At 40.3% G+C, this 13,210-nt stretch overlaps 1 protein-coding gene across 8 annotated transcripts in view; it reads right to left on the reverse strand.

Annotated features, from left to right (window-relative positions):
• PLXNB2 (plexin B2) overlaps positions 1-13,210 on the reverse strand; it is a 248,422-nt gene that overhangs the window by 164,775 nt on the left and 70,437 nt on the right. For all 8 annotated transcript variants that reach the window (XM_086886939.1, XM_086886943.1, XM_086886941.1 and 5 more), the window contains one exon: positions 4,841-5,027. The gene's annotated coding sequence lies outside the window, so the exon portion shown is untranslated. The remainder of the gene's footprint in view (positions 1-4,840; positions 5,028-13,210) is intronic.

Here is a 13,210-nt window from a genome sequence, read left to right on the forward strand (position 1 = left end):
GTAGTCTTGCAATAGCTACAGGTGGGTCAAGAATCTTCTTCACAGACACAATACCTATAGTGCAACTATCCACCAAAGAGAAACATAAATTCCATGGAATTACTGCAGCAGCATTGAAGTGCATAAGCTGCCAAACCATACAGAAAGTTAATAGATTTGTTTATGGACTAGACAAGGCTTAATTATACCAGGCAGCTCTAAAGAACAGTAAATCCTCTCTCTTTTTGTCTTCCCCCCCCCCACTCCCCCCTTCTTTTCTGGAGTATCTTTCTCCTAGTGGCTTTCCTCTTCCTAATAATCCCATCACAAATGACAGATATGTTATCAGTCATCACTGGGATTTGACACATTCTTAATACCTGTCATGACAGCTCTGAAGTCTGCATGCTATTCCATTGTATTCCACAGCATTTGCAGGAGGTAATGGACACATCAAATACAAGTCAATGGCTCTGCTTTATTGAACTGCTGAAGGCTTGCAATATAGAGGGAGATGCTTAAAAAAGCCTAATTGTGATTATTCAAAATTGCACACTTAATAATTAAATATAAAACAATATATAATGTGTCAGTGTGTTGCTGTGCCCAAAATGAGTCTCTCCTGGTCCCTTGGCTCTCAGTTTTACTTTAATAGAGAACCTATTGCAGAAGTGAGGTGCAAGTCATGGCTAAAACCAGAGTCAACAAAGGAGGATGCCTGAATTGATATGAATGAAGACAGTGGGATTGTGAAGTGTGTCACTCACAGAAACTGTCAATACCGCCAAAGAATAAATGTGAGTGCAGTAGAACATGAGTTTGAAAAGTGCCTCCCTGATGGGCACACAAGGAAAAGACTGTATCTTATCACTGGGCAATAAGGACAAGGAACACCAACTAACAGGTTTTGTATGAGTCCATTCCTAATGCCTGTTGATTTCTGTGGCCCTCTTAATACAGGTAGTCTTGTTTTCTTTTGTTCAAGCCCTCAAAAGAGCTGTAACAGATCCAGCACCCCACAGGAAAAAATACAATACAGAGCTCTCCAAGCAGATAAACTTTCTTTTGATCAAAATCTAGTTTTATTTCTGATGACTCTGGTCATCTGTGTGTAACACTTTTTAGGCACAAGAAAAATTATAATTTTTCACTGAAACTTTTCTTCCAAGCCTTAAACTTGCAAAAGCCTTTCTCTCAGTTGAACCCAGCTGCTGCAAAGCATCATATAGCTACAGTCTCTGCCAACAGCATATGAGCTGCATGACAGCAGAGTGCTCTGCCATTAGTAAATGCAATGGCTTGTTGTTCTCAATGCACTTACAATTTTGCACAAAAGCAGAAAAAACCACCCCCAACAAAAACAAAAACCCCACACAGATTAGAGACAAAGCAGTCCTGTGTAACTCAAGGCCCTTTCAGCAGGCAATAAAGCCAAGGCAGAATTGTGAGTTGGAGTCAAAAGGAAGTGTCCCATTGACATAATGAGCTTTGGAGCAGGTCTGGAGGGAAGAAGACAGGCAAAACACATTCAGCCACCTAAGTGATTTCATGTCCTCTGGACAATAGTTAACGAGTATCTCGTGGTTTAAGAATCTCGAGGCATTGTTTGCACCTACAAGAAATGGATGAGCAAACTGGGATTCCTTACAGTGCAATTTTATTTAGGAGAAATGCAAGAGTAAGTTTTGCACCTATCAAGCACTTGGGAACAAAGTGCATTTAGAGGGGTGGGAATATTGTTCTCAGGATGTAGCAAATGCTGTTCCAGGGATCTAAACCACTGTTAGCACTAACAGCACTGTTGGAGTGTAAGCTCATCTTCCCAGCTGAAGCACTTTCAAAAAAGCTGAAAGGTGAAGTTTACTTTAGTAAGCCTCTCACCAGATCAGATACTGTCCGTTCTCGAATGGCCAGCATAAAATACATACCACAGATAAGCATGGTATCATATTTTCTGATGATGATCTTATACCAGGGCCTATTACAGATCAAATTTGTACTGTGGGCTGAGCTTGGGTTGCATGGAGGCAAAATCATGGCAGCACAGCCCGACTGAGAAGTCTCCCAGCAAATATTCCCTTCTGGCTTCGGTCCAAGGAGCATTACTGCTTCTTCTGCTGCCTACACTCCCCGTTATTCCTTTCATATACCCTCTCAGCTGTAAGCAAATCAACATGCCAATCCCTTGGGACACATGGCTTAGCTTATAGTTAAGACTTGCCACTCTGCTTTGTGCTTTGGACATTGATTTCCATTGTCTCAGCTATCACGCAACAAAAGGGCATTTAATTGCTGTCTCATTTAGTCTGGGGGAGAAGAGGAGAACAACTTTTTCCAGCCCTGATTGATGGCAGCCATTAGCACCTCCTAGCACAATACTGACTTACTAGAAGCACGATTTACATGTGAAGTTCAGTGCCACACAAGTGAATCAGATTTGCAGCTATGCTTACTTGAACAACTTCAGAGACAAAACCTTCACATGAAATGAATTTGCAGAAATCCTTACACTGGCCACCCATTTAAAGAGAAAACTTCAAAGATTAAGGAGGTTTGTTGAAACCTCCTAGAAGCAAAAGAAAGTTTAGCAGAGATCTCAGTTTTTGCTTCACTTGTCAAGTGCTCTACCATGTAGGTGCTTTAATGGTTGTAAAAGAAAAAAAAAAAAACAACAAAAAAACCCCAACCCAACCAACATGATTTATACTTATTTACATATATTTAACATTAGGAAACACTTCATATCCACTAGGCATCAAAATTCCCAATTGCATACTACCAAAGGGAATGCTGAAGAATCCCATAAACTGCTTTCCTCTTTTTGTGTGAGCATTTCTATCTTCCTTGTGATGGAGGAAAGAAGAAAATTAATATCCACATTTAATATCCTCCATGTTCTGGAGAGCAATAAGCCACATGCCTTGCTGCTCCAGCCAAACTGCTGATAGTGGATTTTTAGTACTTGTCTCGTTTTATTAAAAAGCAAAAGGATGCAAATCTCTGTTTCAAAAGAACAGAGCTCATGAAACTAGATTAGTGAAGGCTTCTTGAAATAGCACCTTTAATCTGTCCTGTTATGTGAAATTTGCCGTAATTTCAGTAAAATTTGATGTAGTTTGATGCAGCTTATCAAAATGTTTAATAATTGCAAAATATAAGATCAAGCACTTTTTGAACACCAGACTTTCCAGTCAGACATAGAAACAAGCTGAGGCACTAGGTATTATCAGACACACCTTTGTACATTTTTTGGAAGATTTACCATGGGAGAGGCAGATTGAGAAAGGCTGACTTTCAGCAAGGCAATGATGTACAGCCAAACACTCAAGCACTCACGTTATCTCAGCTGTGGGAGCACTAACCCTGGCCAGGCAGAGGCTTTCTGAAACCATGCTAGCTATACCCACAAAAACCACTTCTGACTACTTTCAGAACATATGTGCTCTGTTATTCACATAATTGGTTTAAAATTCCACAGCAAAATTACTCTGCAATTACTTGCTTTCAGTGAGTCCACTTCTTACTTTTGCATCCCCCACAGGACCCACCTTTGTTCTTCAGTGATACCCATCTTGCCTGATGTGCATTTCTAAATAAGCTTAAATAGTGACTATTTCTCTGTGATTTCATGCTTTTTCCTACATCTCGAAAAATCATGATTTTAGGTACATAAATGAGTGTGTGAATGCAGAATGTACATTTTTCATTTAGAACAGCTGTTTTCAATTTTATTCATTCTGCAGCACACATGCATGGAAAACTGTATTTTGATTCTTCCTTTCCCCATTTATTTTTAAGTTTTTAAATAAAACTTAAAACACAGAAGCATCCAAAACTATCAAACAACACCCCTCCTCCCAAAAAACCCAAAACAAAACAAAAAACGACAAAAAAAACCTAAACAAAACCCCTCCCAAACTGGCATGAGGCCAGATGATAAACACTAGATTACACTTTTTTCCTTGTCTCTTCCTAAATTTTGTTTTCCCCTCCCACTGTTTCCTTTTTCTTTGGTGCCGGGCAGGAGACACGTGCTTCCCTTGCTGGAAGGGCTGCGCTGTCTTCCAAAAAGTTCAGTCTGTGGACAATTATTACTGGTAACTGTGAGGAAGGTGACACACAGGATCCCAGCCTCTCTCCTTCCCCTCCAGGCTTGTGCCAGGCTGGAACCAGAGCTCTCAGTGGTACCGCCTCCAGGAGCATCACAAACACCACGAAAGCTGCAAAAATGGATTTAAACCACTCTGCAGCTGAAGAACAGACCGGGAACCATGCGACCCCTCTATCAATCTTGCTTCAGACCTCTTTGGCCACTTGAGAATAAAGAAGGTTTCACGTGCTGGTTTCTGAGAAACCTGCCAAGCCAACACATACTAATCAATGTGAACAAGTCCTGGAAAAGGAGTTGATCAAATCTCTCCAATCATCCTCAGAGTCACAGTCAAACCCACACACCTTCGAGATTCAGGTCAGCCACACAGCTGCTCAGCATCCCCTGGGAGACTCAGAATGTAAGTGCAAAATTAGGGCAAGCACAAGCACAGCAGTAGGCTGCAGCATGTTGCTGGCAGAGGCACAAACCTGCTCCTCTATCCAGCACACCATCTATAAATAGGTTTATGAATACAGAACCTCTGCCAAGCTATTCTTACTTTTTTTTTCCTTTGCTAATTTTTAATGCCTCTTGCAAGACTGACTCCTAAAAGTTTTATCTCCATTAGTAGTAATAAACACTTATTAAATGCTCCAGCAATGTTTCAAAGTCTTGATAAATAGCAACAAATTTGTCTAGAAAACCAGAATATAATTTTGCACTTAGGAAACTCTATTGTATTAAAGAAGAAGGAAAAAATGAGCTTACCTGAAAACAGAAAATTCACATGAAAAATCCGTGTGCACACCACAGCTTGGGAAACAAGAACCCACTTCTTCTGGGACTTCAGGAGAGACAAGGCAGTGTCAGTGCTTACTCTTGCTCAGCTGCACTCCTGGGGGTTCCGCCTGAGCCCCAGAACAGAGCCCTGGGCTGTCCCCCTCACTCTTCGCACCTGGAACAAGAAGACAGGCGCTCAGCTCAGTGCAGGAGCAGCACATTCCACAGCCCAGGCACCGCGAGGGATGCTCACACTGCCTGACTGCTGCAGACCCAACACACCTCATAGCAGGGTAAGCTCATTGCAGCTGCCATTATTGACAAGCATGGTTCTCGGCTCTTCTCCACCACAGGTGCCCTCTCAAGATACCCTGGGGACATGCAAGGCACTAGAAAGCTGTCTAGAGAGCATCCTAACTTTCCCTTGGAGAAATCACTTTTCTAGATTATACCAGCAGCCCCATAACAAACCTGCTAAAGCCCAGACTATGGCAAGAACACTTTATGGTAAGAATCTTGATTTTGAGCTGCCAGTTTTTGGGTGATCAAACCAGCCAGAACAGATTTCAAACAGGGACATTAACCAAGGATTTAAATTACCTTGTACTTTCATCTGCTATCATTCTCTTGTATCTCTGTTTTTTCCCTTTCCCTCTCAACCCTTACATATTTCACCATCCATTTTCAAGGATGGATGACTAAATGAAGCCCTTTATTAAGGCTCAATTTTCAAAAGCAATGTCACCTTCCAGTTTCCCTTTGCTTCAGAAATTAGCTTCTAGGGGCATATTCTTGAAATGCCTACATCTATACTTATTTAAACTTTCTGGGGAATAATTGAGTATGGAAAGTAAGGCTTAGCCTGATTAAATTTTTATGTCCATCTAAAAATAAAAGGAAATGCATAGTAAAGAACTAGGAAAGCTTGAGCCTCCCTATTTTATTTTTTTTTACTTCTGAAAGACAAAGATAAAGGAGACACAATACAATTTTTTGTTTGTTTGTTTCAGAAATCATAAGAAACTTATGACCATATTCTTAAGTTTTGAGCTATGTAGAGTCAACTGCTAAATACTTTATATGTTCTGAGCTAGCTGATCTTACTGGCCCCGATTTGGGCCATAGGACTACATGACCTCTGGTGGCCCCTTCCAAACCAGTTATCACATTATTTTTTCCAAAGGGAACAAAGGCTAATTTGTGCTTTTCAGAAACATAGCTAACCTTTTTTTTCATGTTTGCCACCCCTTTTACTGTATGTATCTTCTCCAATGAGGAACCTTGCAACAGTCCAAATCTATATGCATTTTATATACAAAAACTCCTTAAAAGTTATTTCAATCCCAAATTATCAAATTATCAGAAGAACCTTGTCACATGTCACAAACTGAAAGGATCTGAAGAGCATTTAGGTTAAACTAGCCTGGTAAGAAAACTAAGAGAATGCAACCTAAGTCCCCCACTAGGTAACACTAAAGAAGGAACTGGGGTAAAAGACAGTGGTGTTATTTCATACTTGGCACAGGGAGGGTGGCCCAAGGCCACCACAAGCCCACATCTCCTGTGGATCATCACAGGACATCACAGCCACTTTCCAGCCATCTCCATCATGTCCGTGTGTCAAACCCTTCAGCTGGCCTACAGGTTTACTCCACAGTAAAACTTTTCAAACAGTTTCTTGGAAGGTAAACATTCTGAGGCTTTTTTCCCCAAAAATTCTTAAGCATGTGTGCTTCTTGATGAATACCAAACAAGAAAAAACACCCTTGTGCAATGCAGCAAGATCTGTTTTTGTTTTTCTGTGTACCTGCTCTCACCGGAGAGGAATAGAGACCTTATTTAATAGATTAAATATCCAGGGAATGAAGTACAGGAATTCCAGTCCTAAAACACCTTAAAGACAAGATATTGGAATAAAAAATAAACAGATCATTTCCCATCATTAAGGTGAAGGAATGCCATACAGGGTTGGAAATTTCTCCTCAAATCTAACTGAACCTTATTCCTGTTGTTCTGACACTTCTGTCATCGCTGTCTTCTCCCTTACCCTTCTCCAAGAACTGCAAATGCCTTCTCTCTTAACCCCAGCAACATCAGACTCTATCACTGCTTCTGCTGCAAGGGAACACCGAGACAAGAAAGGGTAATCCCCTCAGAAAGCCACTCACATGGGTCTACCCAGCAAGTAGATACATATTCTTTCTTTCATTTTTCAAGAAACACAGGTATTTCTCTTTTCTAATAAAATTATTTCAAATTAACACTATGACCACTTTTAAAGTTGAGGCTTAGCCTCAAACAGAGTCTAAAAGAGACTGTTGTTAGACATGAAGAGCTTTTTCTTCAGCAGGCACACAGTTTGCTTCAAAGCTCATTGTTTAAACAGGAACAGTTGACATGCAAAGTCAAATTTAAGGATCCTGGGAATAGCTGTGCATGACGGGCAGCTGGCAGGCAGGTCTACTGAAAGGATGCAGTTCTGTACATGAAGTCACAAGAGTGAGATTCCTAATTATATGCAGTAACCAAGGCAAGGAAGAAAAACCAGTTCATCAGTTAGCATCCAGCAGCACAGTGAGGAAGCTTTGTTCTCTTCTCTGGAAAGAGGACAGTCGATACTGCTCATATCAAAGCCTCGATCCACAGCCCTCCAGGCTTAATTAGAAAATCATGAAGAGTACAAAATGGCATTGGACACAAAAAATGATCATTTTTCAAGTAAATTTAGTGGAGTGAGCACTCTCACATTTACAATCCACACTCCCTCATCCACCCTTTTTCCCTCGTTAATGATACAGAGTTGGCTGCAGATGCAACAAAACCTGTCAGCAACTGCAGGGTGTCCTAAAGCAAGTCTTGCCTATTATTCCAGCTGTATAGATGAAGGTCGCTGACACGGCTAACACCTCTGACATTTTATAATCAATTGCCAACATTTACAGAGGAGAAAATACCACTAGCTTTGAACACACTCAGAAAGAAAGAAATTCTTCTCAATTAATTTTAAGCTTGCTCTCTCTTAGCCAAAACATGAAACATGAGGCAACCTAACAAGTCAAATATTAGTGAGATTCTTTTCTGGCAGCTAATGCCATATTCTGTTTGTATATAAACAATTGTAGTTTATCCATCTCTTCAAAATAACTGCAGTATGAATCATCATAAGGACAGCGTCAGAGAAAACTGCCAAATACTTGTAGCCGAGGAAAAATAATAATTTAACTTTAAAAGCAACTATGAATATCAGACTATCAGCATGTTGCTAACACCAAATACCTATCGGAGAAATCTAGTATTTTGTGGATTAAACTCCTGGAAGATGAAAGGGGATGACCTTTACCTATACCTTCACTGCTGGCAAAGAATGATGAAGCTCTTGCCGTATACTGCACATTCACCTCGTGCCTTCTTTTCAGAACAGGAACGGAGATTGCTGCCTTTTAAACTAGTATTTAGTTGATTTTTAGCCAGCTGCAATATTCCACTGCTACAGCTAAGGATGCAGGGCTAAGGAAGAGATTTTCAAACAATACTTTGTAAAGGGTCCACAAGTCCTGTCTGATTTATAAACTGTCAATGTGCTTGATGAGTTCAGCAGCTGGGAAGCCCTGGATTTGACATTTCTGCCCTTACTCAATAGTTCAAAGCAATCCTTTTGAGTTAATACAGGGCCTCAGAGAACATGGGGATCTCTAACTTAAGACCTCCTAAAGACCAATATTTTGGTCAAAATTCTTGCTCCTGACTGTCATTCTAACCCTCCAGCTCCTAATTCAAACAATCAGTCCACCCTTGCCTTTCACAGGAGCTTGTTGTTGTATGTTGTAATATTTGCATCAAATACAATTGCCAAAGGCACTCCAATTTTCACTAATAATAGTTATCATTAGGAGGAAAAAAAAAAAAAAAAGTATTTTTGTCCAAAAAGAGTTATTTCCTGATGTTTAGCATAGGCAGGATAACGGTCACAGGCAGCATCTTGGCTCAGCAGGGAACAGTAGTAGGTGGTAAATGAGAGTGCTGGGGAGGGGACAGATCTTTTTCTAGGGGGGAGAGGGGGCAGTGTCTGCTAAAGGAGGCACCCTGATGGCAGTAGATTTATGCATCCACTCTCGTCAGTCTAGGAGGAGGGAATCATTATGCAGGGCCAGCTGCAGGGGTGTGCACTGCTGTCGGGAAAAATTAGAAGTCTAGCAATGAACTATAAAGAAGGGAGAAATGACAGAGTGAATGAAAACTCCATGATAAACCCATTTAGGCTCTCTTCTCCCTGGGATGAAATATGAAACATAATCTCTTTGGCATATATGCTGGCAGAGACTCAAACAAATATGCCTCGGTACGCTCAGGCACATGGCCCAGAATGTGCAGTGACAGTGTCCACCCAAAGGACTGTGACTGCGCAGGGTATGGAGCAAGAGCCCTTTCTCAGCACGTCCAGCCAAGCTCCAGGGAAGGATCATAGCACATGAAGGTGCTTTTGGAAGAAATCTCCTCTGCTGCCGAATGCCTTCTTTGTGCAAATACCTTGGAAAGAAAGCTTTTCCATTTGAATACCTGGGGGAAGTCTGGGGCTTGGGGTGGGCAGAGAGAAGAGATGACTGGACTATAAAACGGTGAAAAGCAGCCAAATTCAGGCCCTGGTATTTCACTCTTATTTGAGAAAATGGTAACTTTCCAATATCATGTGGCATTCCTTCCCCTAGGAGAATTTCTGTCTGAGCTAGGGAGGTCTGCACAACTTCTTGTCCTGTTTAAGGCAGAGGTGTGTTTTTTCTCCTTTGTTAATGCATTCAGAAATATGAAATATTCCAAGTATTTATTTACTGTGCTTGGTTATTAAAAAAAACCCAAGGATTTTTGTCATACTGGTATTGGAAAACAAGGGAATGGGGAAAGAGCAGGCAAGGAAAGCAGTGCTCTTTAATACACTCCCAAAAGCCCCATGTTACAAGTCAAGACCCAAGCCTAAGAGGGAAAGTGTTTGGTAGCTTTTCCTTCTGCCTGTCCTAACCACTGTTAAAGCCTAGGGGCTGGTGAAACTCTTTCTGGAATGCTAATGCCTTGCTGAAAGCCAGAAGGTACAAAGTGAGAGCTGTTTGGAGAATGCTTTCCTGAGGGAAAAAGGAAGGGAGGGATGCACTTCAATACCTTATTTTAAGTTACACATAGGAACCCATAGTGTTAGGCATATTTTTACCAGGAACAGAAGAAATACATTTTGCTCAGCATGCTAACATTGTAAATTCTGCCACTGTATGTCCTTCAGTGTAAGCTTTCTGAGATACAGCTTGAAGAGAAAGGTTTGTTCAATTAAGTGTGTGAGAATCAGGGGAAGCAAAAACAAACCACAAGCAGTTCCACTGTAAATGTTCTTCCTCTACTACACAGCACATTCAGAAACGTGGGCATTTATCTAATTCTCTGTAAAATACTTTGAAGCAATCTACCTTTTTTTAAGGCAACTCTCCTATAATATTCTTCCTGGTGGCATTTTCTATCAAACATAACAAACATTTATGCTACCAGGTGTCAGATTAAGATACCACTGACCACACTGTAACTACCTGGTGTGTTTTACAAGCATTTATACCTGCACCGTGTAGGTCTAACAGCTTAATAAACTGCAAAAGCTCAAAAGGACATTAAAAAACTCCAAAACAATGTCGATACACTGTTTCATTAACATTGTGAAGGTATAGATGGGGTCCTGAAGTGAAGAACGGGGTCTTCTGATGCAGTAAATGAAAGTAAATGAGCCTACATTCATGAAGGTTGGAAGAACATAATTCTGAAGGCCACTCTTTGATCAAAGCTTTGTGAGAAAATGCAGAAATAAACCACAAGCTGCTACAGTGAGCAGCAGAAATAAAACTGGCAAATTCCTAAACTATGAAACTATATAATTGTCAAAGTGCAAACAATACAGCTACATAGTTATGATTCACTTTTTTCTCCTAAGAAAAGTCAGGACAGACAAATGTATAATTTTAATATCAATTCAGGAAAAGCCTTTATAGTAAGATATCAAATATATTATGGAAAAGGGAAAAGGAACACAGTTATTTATCTGACTTGAAAACAGCACAGTGTCAAGTTAATTTAAAATTCAATTTCAGTTTAAAGCATTACAAGGAAGAAAGAATCCTATGTATCATAGGCTGTAAATTGAAATCCTAGCAAGGTTTTTGTCTGCCAACTAGCTGTGTATCAGCTATAAAGCCAGATTGCAGGCGCTTCTTTTGGGAGATTGGGCTGCAAGGCTCACATTCCAAGAAGTTTGTCATTTACTATTCCCAAAGGCATTTAATTTAAATTTTTTTTATAGTCTGTTAGTTAATGGAAAGCTGGCATTACAATAACCCAGAGGTAATTTCAGCAAGGTACAGTACATGATGCAAAAGCACAGAGGGTCCTCCTACCTTGTGGAAGTCACCAAGGAAGTGCACATTCATGTAAACGTATCTCTTACAAAAGCAAACATGCAAAAGAGTTTGTCTGCAAAAGCAGCTTTTAGGGTGACAGGAATTTAATAAATAAAGAAAGAACTCTTGGAGTTTTTTTCCCTTTCTAGAAAATATACCTGCACAAAAAAGTGTAATTTAAACTCCACACGAAACCTTGAACATGATGGTTTGAGGGAAGAGGCAGGATAATCCTCCCAGTTTTCTGAACTGAGGGATAAATAAATCTGATAGAAAGGACATTTAATTTACCCCTGGACACCAAGCTGAATGAAAGCCTACTCAGATTTGGTACATATTATAAAAAAACAACTCAAGGACAACAGCTAGATCTCTATCTTTGGAAGGTTCCTGCAAAGTGCACTGACCAGTCTGATCAGAAAGGCAAATTCTGCTCAGAGAGGCAGATTCTGCTCCTCAGCCACCAGCCACTAAACCCAGCTGGCCAGAAGACAGGAGCAGGGCTGGAAGGGCACGGAAAATCTGTACCAACAAAGAAAAAAAGTGTATATCCCTGACCTCCTCTCCTCCAAAAGAAAGGTAAAGAAAAGCTGCCATTTACAGCAGCTGGGCTACTTTTATTCAGTCACATAGGCCTTGAACCTCCTTGTACAAACACCGTGAAACCTCAAAACCTTGCTGAGGGAGCAGATGAGCACCTTGGAAAGCTTTAGTTTTGTCAAAGTGCAATTTAAGGTGTGTGCAAATTGGTACTCAGGAAAGGGTAATATTTGAGGACATGAATTTATCTCCACTGACATATCCACAGCTGGGAACCAGTATGAACAGCTTTCTCATGCTGACACATTTCACTTCTTTTTCAAATGGAAAGATGTGGAAAACATTATTAGAGGAGATAGAAAAGTGTTTTCATACTGCAGTAATGGCTTTTATCCTATCTTTGAAAATGACATAATTTTGTGTAAATTTATCTTATATACACATTATCTATAGTTACATTTTTCATAAAACAATAATTTCTAAAAATACTGGAAGATTTACAAATGCTAAGGGAGGGAGGAATTTGATACAGTTTGAGAAGAAAAAAAAGCCTTTTGCCTTTAAACATTTTTTTTTTTAAGTACATCTGGGCCCTTTCCTGCTCCCACAGCAATACATGAGCCTGTGGTTATGCCCCTCCCCACTCCCCTTCAATTCCCCACTTAAACCCTCACCATTTAAATGCCTTATTCACCTTTTTGCCTTACCCTGCATTTTTGGACCTAGAGCTCTGAAGCAGATTTCAAAAAACTTTTGCTGGCACTTACTATGGAAACTACTACCACTGCACCAATATTTATACACATGGTATTACAAAAATATACCATTTGCTCTAATGTACTGCTCTTTCCCTGCTCCCTACTCTAGCAGAAAACAGAAACAGGTTTAGCAGTGATAAGGAATTGACAGATACCTTCACTATGCAGTACCCTAGTGAGAAAGGTTTATGTCTGAATTATGCAGTGTCCTTTGCAGAGTGGCCAAAACAAGCCTCAGATTGCTTAAATTTCTGTGGAAACTAAGAATCACTCCATAAAAAAAAAACAAAAACAAACAACCAAAACCACCAAAATAATCCAAATTTAAAATCATGCTGCATCTTTTACTAGGAAAACCAGGCCACAGCACAGGGGTTTTGCACACAAGAGGATACAATACTTGCTTTCTTTCCAAGCTGTTCCTGACACAGCATGTGACTCTATTCTAATGGTACTTTTTAGTAAAACATTTTTTGGTTGCCAGATGTTGCACAACCCAAAGGAGGAGGACTGGAAACTGTAAATGCCAGCTCCTCCAAGATAACCTGCCTTGGACTAAAGCATCCTGAGGCTGGAATGTTCCTCACATGATGGAGGAAGCCTTCTGTGAAGGACCTGAGGCTCCAGATTTTTAC

The sequence above is a fragment of the Cyanistes caeruleus genome, chromosome 4 (genome assembly GCF_971803275.1).
Source record: "Cyanistes caeruleus chromosome 4, bCyaCae1.hap1.1, whole genome shotgun sequence".
Taxonomy (NCBI): Eukaryota; Metazoa; Chordata; class Aves; order Passeriformes; family Paridae; genus Cyanistes; species Cyanistes caeruleus.